Here is a 13399-nt window from a genome sequence, read left to right as displayed (position 1 = left end):
CTTACTCGAAACGACGAAAAATACAACACGATGACAAATAACCAAGCGAAAGATACATGTCCAAGAAACATGATGAAACACTCCAAATGTAAACAGCTACTAACAGTGACACAAAAAGTGAAATTTTTGATGAAAAATGACAGACAAATTTGCATGTAAACCGGTCGCTACTGAGCAGCGCCCTCTAAACGTGAACATTTTATTGAAAAAATGGGTCAAAAAGTCCCCAAAATGCCTTTTTCCCCAAAATGGCTGAAAATAGGGTCTTTTCACGAATCTTGTTTTTCGCATAACTTTTGAAGTTGAACGAAAAATCCGTAAAAAAAAAAAACTGTGCTGTGTTTCTTTTCTGCCCCCCTATGATCCTCTGGAAATAATTTAAAGTAAAATAAACAAAACAAAGTTTCAAAAATGGTGTGCTATGCCTACTAATATAATGACCACCTAAGTGTCTGTTTGTATGAATTAAAAATATGTGCCAAAGGATTCTGGAAGAAATTGTGTAATTGCCGAGAAATAAGCAAAATAAGCGCGGATTTGGTCACTTCCGTCGCTGGGTCTTTATTCCAGCAATATCAATACACTGTCCCACGTGTGCCTATCTGTGTTGGTGATCTTCAGTGTGAACATTTTTCAGCGTAGATTTCAAGATTTCAGTTTATGTAACTGTACCAGATCTAGATCCTTGATGATATTCTGACAATTAAGCCTGGTTTTACAGACTTTCTCATGAAATCAGTGTTTACTGCAACTACTGGCATTTCTCTTTAATTTTGGCCCTTTTGCTTTGGCTGACAACAAGCAGCCGCGCAAAAAACAACAAACGGCTGCCCACGCCGTGGCCACCGAATCACAGGTTTAGTGCCGCCGGCGGTACCGGGTTAAATGCACTGCTTGCGCTGCTCGTGAAAAACTGCCAGTGCAGTGCACCGCGGCAGTAATTTTTCTACTACTTACAAAGTTATGGCTGAGGTAAATGTGTCGACAAATTTCAACAATCTGCTTTTATGCCCACAATGCTGTGATACAGTTTCAGCCTTTCAGGAACTCAAATAAAATCTTCTTTAAAGGACGAAATTGCGAAATTCTGTCAGTGGACAGTGCACAGCAATCGGGATATCCGGATATCGACGGTAAGACGGAAGTGGCGCTCTTGGTGCATAAATACCGGTATCCATCTCTAGATCGAGATTATTTTTTATCAAAACAATTTTTTTGTAATTGTAATTTGTAAATGGCAAAATACAAATGTGGCCTAGGACCTTACGTTTCCCACCTCGAAATTATTTGTTTGTCATCTTTCGTTCATCTCCTATATGAAATAAGTTCACATCGAATTATAATTCTAATTGATCATGACTAATTGTTTGCAAAGATCAAGGGATCAAAGCAGTAATATGATCTATATGATTATTATATTTTTGTTATATATTATCATCATCATCGTCATCCTCAGCGTCATCATCAATAGTACCAGGTATTGCTCTCGATCTCCTCCTCCCTCCAGGCGCGTAGCCAGGGGGTGGTGGGGGCGGTCGCCCCCCCCAAAAAAAAAAAAAAAAAAAAAAAAACGGGTTCCTGATTTAAAAAGAGGAAGGTATATAAAAAATTTGTGTCGTATTACATAAAAAAGTACAATATTTTTTTATCAAATTCTATCAAACTCATCATTTCCGTGCACATTTATCTCCTGTCCTGTTTTGCGCCCTCATGCAGTTTGAAATTTTGAATGAAACTTAAGTTTCTTTATAATTCATAGTGAAGCGCTTCAGAATAAGTAAACGAAATTAGGCATCCTTTTTTATATAATTTCAATAAATCACAAGTTTCAACTTTTTGCGCACTATTTACCTTGTAATGAAGTTAAATATTCTTAGAAAATCATTCGAATTAGAGCCGATGGGGTTTTGATCGATGGGGGTATTAGAGGTATCCCCGGGCATATCGAAAACTTGCATACAGTGTACCGGACATGTAGAAACATAGCAGACGACGTTTGCAGACCTCGCGATCATCGTATGACTAGTGGTGCAGAATGTTCCATTGCGGCTTTATGGGGGAAATAGCATTACAGAGGGATAAAAGGTCTTCACAAATAATGTTTCAGCGTTGATTCGCAATATGTTATGTCGATTTCATAAATTATCCTTACATTTAACACCATTTAAAGTGAAATGAATAAGTAAACTTAAATTTCAGACTTACCAATGCAGTGATAAGCTAGGATGCACCCCGTATACATAATGGACCCGTCACAACATTCAGAGACATATCCAACTTTCAGAGAATAAAATGGATTTTTGTTGGCAAAAATTATGGTATCTGATATATTTACATCCATAGTTCGGACTGACAAGGTATATATATTTATATATTCCTAATAAAATGTTCAGCACTGCAATGGAAAGAGGTAGAAAACCGCTGTGACTCAAACAACACACCGACGTACACAAAAGCTCTGTCTAGCCCTATGTGTTAAATGCACGTCGAGTGTAGTTTTGCTCTTCGGACATCAGTATCACAAAGAAAATCTCCTCTGATTTGATGATAAAAGTGCACTATTTTCTTATTAACCAATCTCCATGGTTCTTTCATGAGTATTCGCCTTACAATGTGCCCTTTATTATAATCTAGGCGGAAATTCTTGATACCATCACCCAACGCGATGTGACGACGGATGTTAACCACCCTTACTATAAAAATGTCCCCCTAACCCATTATCCCAATACATATTCCTGACTATGGATGGTTTTTAGTGATTTTAATGTAATAAAGTGCCATATTTCCCACCAATTGAATGTAAAAAAAATTACGGTCATCTGATAGAAGAAGTTATTAACATTCATTTCAGGGGGGCGGAAATTCTATCTGAATCAACGCTTGTACTTGACTCGATACACATTAGTTTGTGAAAAAGGGGTATGATGCAAGGGAATTCTGCGTGTTATAAGGGTGCGAGCGTGCAGCGAGGACCTTCTGTCCGCTAGTTTTCCATATGAGGTATCTGAATTTGATGAAACCCCGCCCTTATGAAATTTCAGAGTTTCATTGCTCTGCGCGGGGAAGAATATCTTCCTCCCAGGACATACACTTCTTCTCCTGTGTTTTGCAAGTTAAAGATATGCACTGTTGCTAAATTGTTTGTAATCAAATCTGATCTTTCAAAGGGAAGTATTCAATATATCTAATTAGAATACCCTTTTCTCGGGACCCTTTTCATGGCAAAATTGATAAAACGCTTTAGCTTCCGCGCTTCACGCGGGGTTATTATTATTTTAATTTCCTCCATTGTATTCCTTTTTTGTGCGTTCCCAATCACTTTTGAAAAAAAAGTTCATGAAAACAAGATTCAAAATCACAATGTAGTCAACTGAATTGAAGCTGATATAGGTACTAGAGACAAGAGAGACGGCTCCTTCATTTCAATTTACGAAACACCAAAAGCTTCGCGCGGGAGGGGAAACTCCCCCTAGCCCTCAGTCTGTACCCACCCCCATTATGGAGAAGCGCGCTCTGTAAGTGTTTTTTTTTGTGTTTGAAGTGTTGGCACGCTTTGCGTGCATTTACCGCCCCCTCCAAAATGAAATCCTGGCTAAGCGGTTGCCTCCCTCCCCCGGCCTCCTCCCCCCCCCCTCCCTCCATCCGATCATGAGAATGCCAGACAAAATTGATGGCCATTTTTTTTTACTTATTATAGAGGGAAACTACGATCCCCAAACTTAGACATATGTAATCCATTTTAGCAAACAAAAGAAACTTTGACCACATCAGACAGAATATCAGAAATTACCCCGGAAATTACTAGATTGAGGCTGTGTTTCTCATTTCAGGTGCATGTGGCTAATGTTTTCCTACGGAGAAGCAGATCACATATTCAATTAACTTTTTATGTATCTACAATAGGCCTGTGACTGTGTCATGTTGATTTTTAAAATCATATTCATATTTGTTTTCTTATCATCAAGAATCACAATTATATTTCTATACTAGTATTCTGCATCTGCGATCCGCTCATTTTCCTTTTGATTTGTCTTGTTAGGTTTACCATGATATAACGATCAATTCGACCTCGAGCCTCAAAAAAAGGATGGTAATTATTATGTAGTTATTATTATGTTCATAGACGTTTGGAACGTAACTTAAATTTGCCTTTATATTTGAATTCTACTTAACGTCTTTACAATCTTAGATCAAGAGAGAATGTGTGTGTATCGTTAAAGGTGAGACTTCGAGATTCGACGGCCTACTGAGCTCCCGTCTCGCAGGTCGCTTAGGCATTCAACTACCGGTACGAGACCGCTGGAGGCGCGGAGCTCCGGCCAGGCCTGCCATCGCTCGGGGCTGCGTGAACCCAGCGAAAACGGGGGAGTGCCTCTGGGGCCCGTTTCTCAACACCGTCATAAGTCTAACTTCTTGACTAAATCGGAGATAGTGAGCTACTTGTCCGCTAACCGTTTCACGAAGCCCTTTTTACCAAGATCGGGTACAACAACCTCACTAAATATTTATGACATCTCGGAACCTGTCACAACTTCATTCTTAAAGGGGAAGTTCACCCTGAAGAAAACTTTGTTGCAAAAATAGCAGAAAAAATGATAAAAAATATTAGTGAAGGTTTGAGGAAAATCCGGTAAAGAGTAAGAAAGTTATTAGAGTTCAAAGTTTTGCATTTGTGACGTCATAAACGAGCAGCTGTCCCATGTGTTGTGTAATATAAAATGCATTAATTTCAAATTTTGCATGGTTCCTGATGACTTAATTTTCTTTTCTATTCACGGTCGGGTGTGAAATGATTTCTCTATTGATATACAAAAGGTACAGCGAAAACCATTATCAATTTTCTGAGAAAATGACATTTCATTGATTTTTTACCATTTGCTATGTAGGAATGCTGCTCGCATATGACGTCACAAATCAAATAATTGAAATTCTAATAACTTTTTAATTATTTGATGAATTTTGCTCAAAGCTTCGGCGATATTTTTTATTATTTTTTCTGCTATTTTTACAATAAAGTTTTTGTCAGGTTGAACTTCCCCTTTAATGACGTAGTGGCATCACGTGGGTAGACTCACTTGTTCACCGCTACCCTCTGGCCTGTGGAGAATCTACAGGTAGGATTATGGTATGCCAAGGTTGTACAGAGCACACACTTTAAAAAAATCATTAAAATATCACTTTTGTGACCAAAATTACTAATTTCCATACAGTTGCAATTTATTTTTCATTAGTAACTTGGGAATAATTTTTGTATTCACCAGAGCGCTCAAAAACTTGAATTTTGGGCACATTTTTTAGTACGCCCTCTATAGGTGATAAGTAATATGGCAAGAAAATTTTCATTTTTTTATCTCTATTTTTAATTAAGAAAAAAATAATTTAAAGAATCAAATTTAAATAAGAGTCAAGTTGTATGAATAATATGTGTAATAGAAACTGCCAGTGTAAAAAATTCAAGCATTTTCCCCAAAGAAAAAGAAAATAAGCCAAACATTGCCACCCTTATTTTGCCACACATGGAGATATAAGTGAGAACAAGGTTTATATCATAACCTTTATATCATAACCTTGTTCATTGAATGAGTGGGTAGACTATGACATGCAAAATAATCTTACGTAATCAATCAAAGATGTTGAAATTACATCAAAAAACAAGTTGGATAATGCATTCTATGATCATTGTAATACGAAGACTGTTGGTAATACTAATACCCCACCAAACCATTCATTTTGCAATAGTAAAATAATTTATTTGATAAAGATTCTACCACATCAGGCCATCCATAAATGGACTCGTATTTGTCGTTTTCAGACCCCTATTAACATTTTGATAAATTCTATCTCTAATTTATACATAGAATTTGTCAAATAGTAAGTTTCAGTATCTAAGATTTAAAAGAAAATTGTTAAACTATATTTTGATGATGTTTGGAATCGTAAAATACTGTATAATTATCATTTTACAACGAAAACCGTTATGGTTTTGCTTTCGTAAACTATTAAACTGGATATCCCGGGGGTACCCATCTCAACGTCCACATGTGATTTTTAGTCACTCACGAGATCAATTATTCATAATTCCATTTTCTCAGCAATTGAATGCTCAAGACTTCATGGTCTAAGTATGTATGGTGCATAATATACCTGTGCTATTAATATACTTAAAAGATGAAATTCCCAATTCATCACAATATTTGCAATTTTGTTATAATTTTTCTTTGTGAAAATTTTGCTATTTTGTGACTAAGGCTACGTCTCGTCTGCTCTTTTTACCGATAATATCGATATCAATGTATTTTAGTTAGGAAGCCTTTCGAGAAACGGGTTTAGTAAGATTGGAACTAACTCCGTGGTTGGTGGATAAAGATATGACTAACTTGTCCAGGTGTTGAGAAACGGGCCCCAGGAAGCCCTGGGGCCTGTTGCATGACGAGATGAGCGATACGTAGGAACGTCCTAGGACCATTCTTCCGAGATAGGAAGATTGGCGACAAATCAGCGCTTTCCGTTTCACGAAGGCAATTTTGTCTTCCAAGTCCGCGACATCTTTTGATATCGATAGTATCGGAAAAATATTTAGTCTCCATCGTCACCTGAACCTTTTATTTCGGAATGACAACTTTTTATAAAATCATTTATTTCAATAAAAGGAGATCAAATGATGTTTTATTTATTACTGATTGTAGAATTGATGTATGGAGCTTACTTTATGAGGTAAAAAGAGAAGAAACTTTAAAGATTCACAAACATAAATGAATAAAATTGAAATTTTCATTGTTTACCTTACTTAGAATACGGTGTCCTTTTAGAGACACCTTTCATTGATATTTCAACGAAAGAGACCCTTGTCCGATATAAAAATTGATTTAACTAAGTAATTTCGACATTTTGTTAGTTCAATATTCTGCATTTTTATAGAATGCTTATTTTCATATAATGATAATTTTGTAAATTATGCGTTAATATGTTATTTGTTGAGGTAAAAATATGGTTTGAAAGGGGTAAACAAAATCAACAGTGTCTGATTGTGTGAGACTAAAAAGGAAAATATGAGAGGCTGCGTGTGAAACTTCTAATTTATTTATTGTATTTGCCAGATATAACGCAAGAAATACTAATTTGACTGTTTAGAGTATAAACATACCCCATTTGCATGATGAGTAAACGATGACAAGAAAAATATGAACATTACTGCAAACATGGCCAAGTGAATAAAGTAGTGCTTTGCAATAATAATTAAAACACAGAAAAGGTTGTGCAATCTGAAATGGAAAAATACTGTCAGAAATCATGCTAAAAATTACAACGATCATATAAAACGTTGGTCATATTTAAAGTTGATCACTTAATTTATGGAAGTTTATATAAGAATATAAGGTTTAAGAATATATATGTTCAAAATTTCAACGGTAACGAGTAGAGACTACCGCGATTTCTTTAACATGACATAGGAGCCGAAAGGGGCCTACCCTACCATTTAAAATGCGCCTCTTCCATAATCTTTTCTTTGATGAACTTATCTTCATTTGTAATGATTGTGATGGATTCGTATATAAGCTAGGCCTAGTCTGTATCTTAAATTCAATTAGCTATTTTGTTACTGCAGGAGTTTGTTTTGTTTCACTGCTTCACATCTCAAGTTATCCCAAATCCAAGTATTGGTTTTCATTGATTAAAATTAATCTCATAAAAAATAATGAAAATGAAATAAAAATATGAAATGATTTAGCATGTTTAACCTCTTAGTTTTGTATCAAGTGTTTTTTTGCTGAGCGTTATATTAACACGTTTTTTCCTTTCATAATTTCTTTAAAGAAATTCGTTTTCATGTTGTTTAATTATCTATCTATAATGAGAAAGCATGATGGGTCAGAGAGAGTGCCGCCCATTTTGATAAATCAAGTTTGTTTTGTTTTAAATAGAAAAGTGGTGGGGATAGGGCGGAGGGAGAATAAAAGAAAACATATTTTAAAAAAATATTTGGGCCTTCATCAACCCCGGAAAAGTTAAAATGACATCCGTTTTTGGTCGTCTTGTCGACCTGAAATTGATGACAACTAGCCCTCATATAAAAAATAACTTGGCGCCATCCTAGATAAAATGCATCATCAACCCCCTAAAAAATATGTTTAAAGGTGATATGTCAGTGTGGCTTGCCGTAAACGCATTTTCTCTCACTGCCGACGGTGGCGGGCGGTGTGCAAAGAAGATCATGCCTACATAGGACATGTCTGGAGGTGTCTTTCCAAGGACCATTCTTCGTATCGCCCAAATCGGCTTTGTGAAACAGTTGAGCGATATCTCGTTCTTACGTAGAATGGTTCTACGAAAGACCATTTCATGCAACAGGCCCCTGAATCTGAAATGAGGGTCTAAGGAACTGACCACAAGGGCAAATAGGCTAGCATAGCGGTAGTGAAGACGGGGGGATCCTTTTTACAATAAGCCTGCTCCAAAGCCCCTGATTTTTGTCTCGCCTGCAGCACATACCTACCACTTTTTGGGTCTATTAGATTATTAAATTTATTACAAAACTGTGTCACAGTTGAATTAAGCATTTCCTATCTTTTATTTTTCTTTATTAGGCAACGTGGCTTGATCAAGCGATTGGAATGGGACTGTTGTCCTTTGCTGGAATGGTGTTTGTCTACTATACATTTTGGATCATTGCTTTAGTAAGCATTATTTCATCAGTATTCTATTTATTTCAATTTGTTTGTGTATTATTTGTTTCAAATTATAACACCATGGTTAAGTAGTCAGCCCACCTGCATGATTTAAAATCAATGCCCATATAAAGCACCATATGTGTGATATTAGGCCTTCTGTTATATCTCTTACATACCGATACAGCATCAACCTTCTTGGTGACATCTGAGTGAAATGTGATTAGTTTATAGTCAAAGGAAGATGTAATGGTGATCATGATTCTTATCATTTATTTTTCCTTGAAACAGCCATTTGTTGAAGAGGACCAAGTAATTCATCAGTTATTTCCTGCTAGAAAGTATGCCGTAATTATTCCATTTGCTGTTGGTGGTTTTGCTCTTTTATGTATTGGTGAGTAGAAAGGCTTTCCCTATTCAGAATAATAGTAATAATAACCAAGGAACTTCACACATTAAAGTCCAACCCACTCCCTCGGAAGCCATGTTTTGATTCCTCCAGGTTTGTGATTATCTGGATTTTCTTGCAGAATGATCATGCAGAAGTGGGTCAAATACTGTACAGTTATTATGGGGATAGTTAAAACTGCCATGATAAAATTTCTGGACACAATGCCTGTATTATGGGGTGCATTTCATGAAAGGACTTGTCAGACAAAACTTCCGAGAAGTCCAGTTTTATCGGACAGTTGCCATAGTAAGAGTGCTTCTTAGCCAATCAACATCAAGGAAAGTTGTCTGATCCGACGACTTGTCGGCCAAAAAATGTTTATGAAATGCTCCCTTAACTTTTAAGTCATGATATATAAACTCAAGTGCTGACATTATGGGAAACTGGAAATGTCAACAACTCAACATTGTGGTTTACCATATCTTATTGAACCTGCAATGTCAGAGATAAGTGTCACAATTGGCTATCCATAGTTAAACCACAACTTTACACCAGTCAACAGAGATTATATTGAATCCCGGTACATAAATATAAGTCAATATGGCTGTGGTGTTTATACTTTTATATGTTTACTATTCAAATAATTTGTTTTAACAAAATTAATCTTTATGGTTTTCCAATGAAAGTTAGATATGTGTCAGGGTGCTACATAACTTTTTAAAAGCACTTGCCCAGTCAGGCAAGTAAATTTTCAAATAGTTGGAATATACCGGTACTTGCCCCAAAAATCCTTGAAAAAAAAGTTTAACCTCTTGAATAGAAAGTTTTGCGGTTTTATAATTAAACCATTGACCCTTTTCTCTCTTTTGACATGAACTAATCTACCTTCTTAATGCATTTCTTTTTCCGAAGTGATTTTATCTTTCCTGCCATGACCAAAATTAGGGTCAATATCATATCGACCCTAATTTTGTTCATTCTACTATGAGAATGGGCAAGTAGTTTTGGTCTTTACTTCAAAACACTTGCCCGACTCTAACTTTTACTTGCCCCGGGCAATCGGGCAAGTGCTTATGTAGCACCCTTTGTGTATATGAAAAGTATATCTAGTTTTTAAATCTTGCTTTGCTTTGCCTTCTATAATGTACCTAGTATGGTTCCATGACATTTGCTCCAGCGACAATTGCTCTGCTCTAAAGTCCGCACACTGATTGAATGACCAACTTCAGCCTTGGGTTTAACACTATAACCTACCCTAAACCTAATATAAAACCCTATTGCAACCCTAACCCTACATCTCAGACAAAATTACGTTTGGAGCAATTTTCACAGGAGCAAATGTCACCACCTAGTACGTATATGTACCTACAAATGTGCCAATCGAGTTCATTTATAAAGAGAGTGATTGGATGGGGAAACCATACTATTAAATTATCTGATTCTAACAAGCTATTTTACTTTTTCTTTTCAGGTAACTTCATTGCATTTGTATCATTCTTCAAGAAAGCAAAGAAGTCATAGGCTCGCATACAGTTATATAGCAGATGTAGATTATTGTTTATTGTTAGTTTCTTCTTCTTACTTACTAAGGTAGCTATTTAAATTGTTTGAACTAAATATCTCACGGGTACTTTAAAGGCAATTTCGCATCGATGATATCCAAATATCAGTTGATGTACAACTAAGTCTAATACTGGATGATAACACCAAAATTATTGTAGTATTTAAAGTCGATGGTAAAAATGATAAAATACATTTAGCATCTTTTTCATATAGTCAATTAAAAAAAAAGAAATTTTCCATACTTGTGCCCTGCCCTTTCTTGCCTATCCAAGGGCGTGGTATGAAGGTTAATGATTACTTATGTATTTAGAGTAGAAGAATGTAGTAAAACTTAAAAGATAAATGTGATTACAACTTCAGATTTCTTGCAATATTGCATTCAATTCTTCACAGCAATAAATTGTTACAGATTTTGTGTTTGATATATATTTATATGACAAAAAAGTTTACTGCATTTCTGGGTTTGCTGTTGAAATCATTCCCTGATGTTATTGATATTATTTTTTTGTCATTAAAAGTAGGTTTGTAATGGTTACTACTGACTTGTTCAGTTGACCTTAGGTCATAGTCATTGATTTCAACCTGAGAGTTGGGCCTGTTGCAGAAACAATTGCATTAAAATGCAGCTTTTAAAAAAAAATCCACATGGGTGCTTATAGTTTGTTAAAAATCAAGTTGCATTGTGTTTTTAGGTGTAATCAATTGCAATTATTTCTGCAACAGGGCCACTAATGTATGAATGATCATTGTTCACTGTAAGCTGAGCTGAAGTGCTCTAGCTCTGTAATATAAATGATGTACCAAGGATCTTAGATGGACAGGGGCAGACTTAGGATTACATGAGTCGGGGGGGGGGGGGGGGGGCAGAAAAATGAGTAATTCTGTTTTTCAAAGATTTTTCAACAAGCAAAAAACCATTTGAACAATTATACTCATCAAATAAATACTCAACACTCATTTACTTTAAATTCCCTTCTGAGAAAAACTGGAAATAAAGTTGAAGTGGGAGGGTCTTCACTCAGAAAAAGTTGCCTTTTTTATATCCTTCCCATTTCCAACACTATCCATCCTCTTGGTCTGTGCTCAAAAGCAGATTGGGGGGGGGGCACTTGCTCACCTTTATTGATGACCTAGGACCTTTTTTAAGGAGGGTGTTTTTGTTTGTCAATTTTTTCGAACTAAAGTGCCCCCCCCCCCCCCCCCCGATTGGTATTAAAGGAACTTGAAACCCTTGGAAAAATAGCTTGGATAAAAACAGAAAAATCAGATAATAATAAAGATCAGTTAAAGTTTGAGAACAGTTGGTAAACCAATGAGATAGTTAATGGGATTTGATTGTTGAGATCATTTATGCTATCAAGGTCCTCATATTGACAATGGGATTAAGATTTGTGATGTCACAAAAAAAAACTCTTCAGTTCTAACACTGAAGATATACCCCCCAAACATTTATTTTGGGCTCATTCTAATAAGATAACTCATGTTTATGATGTATTTTGTGGAACCTCATGTTGGTGCATTGTGATCTAGTGGTTCTGACTCTCGCCTTTCAAACAGAGGGTCGTTGGTTTGAATCCCAGCCATGGCGTGTTTTCCTTCAGCAATTTTATCCACACTGCTGCACGCGACCCAAGTTAGGTAAATGGGTACTGGCAGGAAGTAATTCTTCAAATAGCTGTGCGCACCAGAATCGCTAGGCTAGCTTAGCCGGGGTAATGTACATGTAGGAGCACCTTGAGCACCTAGCAAGGTGGATACGTGCCCTATACAAATCCTTTATTATTATTTATATCATTGTCTCGCCCACCAGAGGTGAAGGCGAGACTTAGGGATCCAAATGTCGTCCGTCCGTCCGTTACAAACCTGTAATGACACATAACTCCCAAACCGTAAGTCGCTTTTCAACCAAACTTGGATGGTAGATGGACTTGGGGGACCTGCATGTTATGCTGCAGTCTGAGGTCATATGGTAAGGTCAAAGGTCATTTTCAGGTCAACGTTAAAGTTTACATGCAAGACTCTCTTATGGCACCTAACTCCGCAACCGTATGTCGCTTTTCAACCAAACTTGGATGGTAGATGGACTTGGGGGACCTGCATGTTATGCTGCAGTCGGAGGTCACATGGTAAGGTCAAAGGTCGTTTTCAGGTCAACGTTAAAGTTTACATGCAAGACTCTCTTATGACACCTAACTCCACAACCGTAAGTCGCCTTTCAACCAAACTTGGATGGTAGATGGACTTGGGGGACCTGCATGTAATGCTGCAGTAGGAGGTCACATGATAAGGTCAAAGGTAATTTTCAGGTCAACGTTAAAGTTTACATGCAAGGCTCTTATGACAAGTGTTATTCCATCCCAGTCATTTCACAATATAGTTTCGATATAATTCTCTTGCGTGCCCTCGCAAATCACGATATTTCTGGTTATTTTCATAAGTGGGCAAGACACAAAATTGCATTTGCCTTTTTTTTTACATGTCCTGATCTACCTGATCAGGACACCTGATCTACAGGTAGACATGAACAAAGCAGCAATTTAAATAAAATATGTACAAGTGATGGGAAGTGTGACATGCACACATCTTGGTCACATTGCCAATTTGAGGATTTCTATAACATTAGTGATCTCAACATTCAAATGCTCTCAACTTATTGTTCATTCAATTTTCCTTCAACTTATTTGGTTTCAAGAGTTTCATTTTCTACTATAACAATTGTTATATTCATTGAGATCCAACATGAAAGCTATATTATGAATCTGATGTTAATATTGTTTTG

The 13399-nt window shown here is 36.5% G+C and overlaps 1 protein-coding gene across 1 annotated transcript in view; it reads right to left on the bottom strand.

Annotated features, from left to right (window-relative positions):
* Positions 1-1131, bottom strand: part of LOC121429181 (cation-dependent mannose-6-phosphate receptor-like) — a 28027-nt gene extending 26896 nt beyond the window's left edge. The window contains exon 1 of the mRNA XM_041626118.1: positions 958-1131. The gene's annotated coding sequence lies outside the window, so the exon portion shown is untranslated. The remainder of the gene's footprint in view (positions 1-957) is intronic.
* Positions 1132-13399: the final 12268 nt, after the last annotated feature.

This window comes from Lytechinus variegatus, chromosome 15 (genome assembly GCF_018143015.1).
Source record: "Lytechinus variegatus isolate NC3 chromosome 15, Lvar_3.0, whole genome shotgun sequence".
NCBI lineage: Eukaryota > Metazoa > Echinodermata > Echinoidea > Temnopleuroida > Toxopneustidae > Lytechinus > Lytechinus variegatus.
This window is presented reverse-complemented; position numbering and strand designations above follow the sequence as displayed.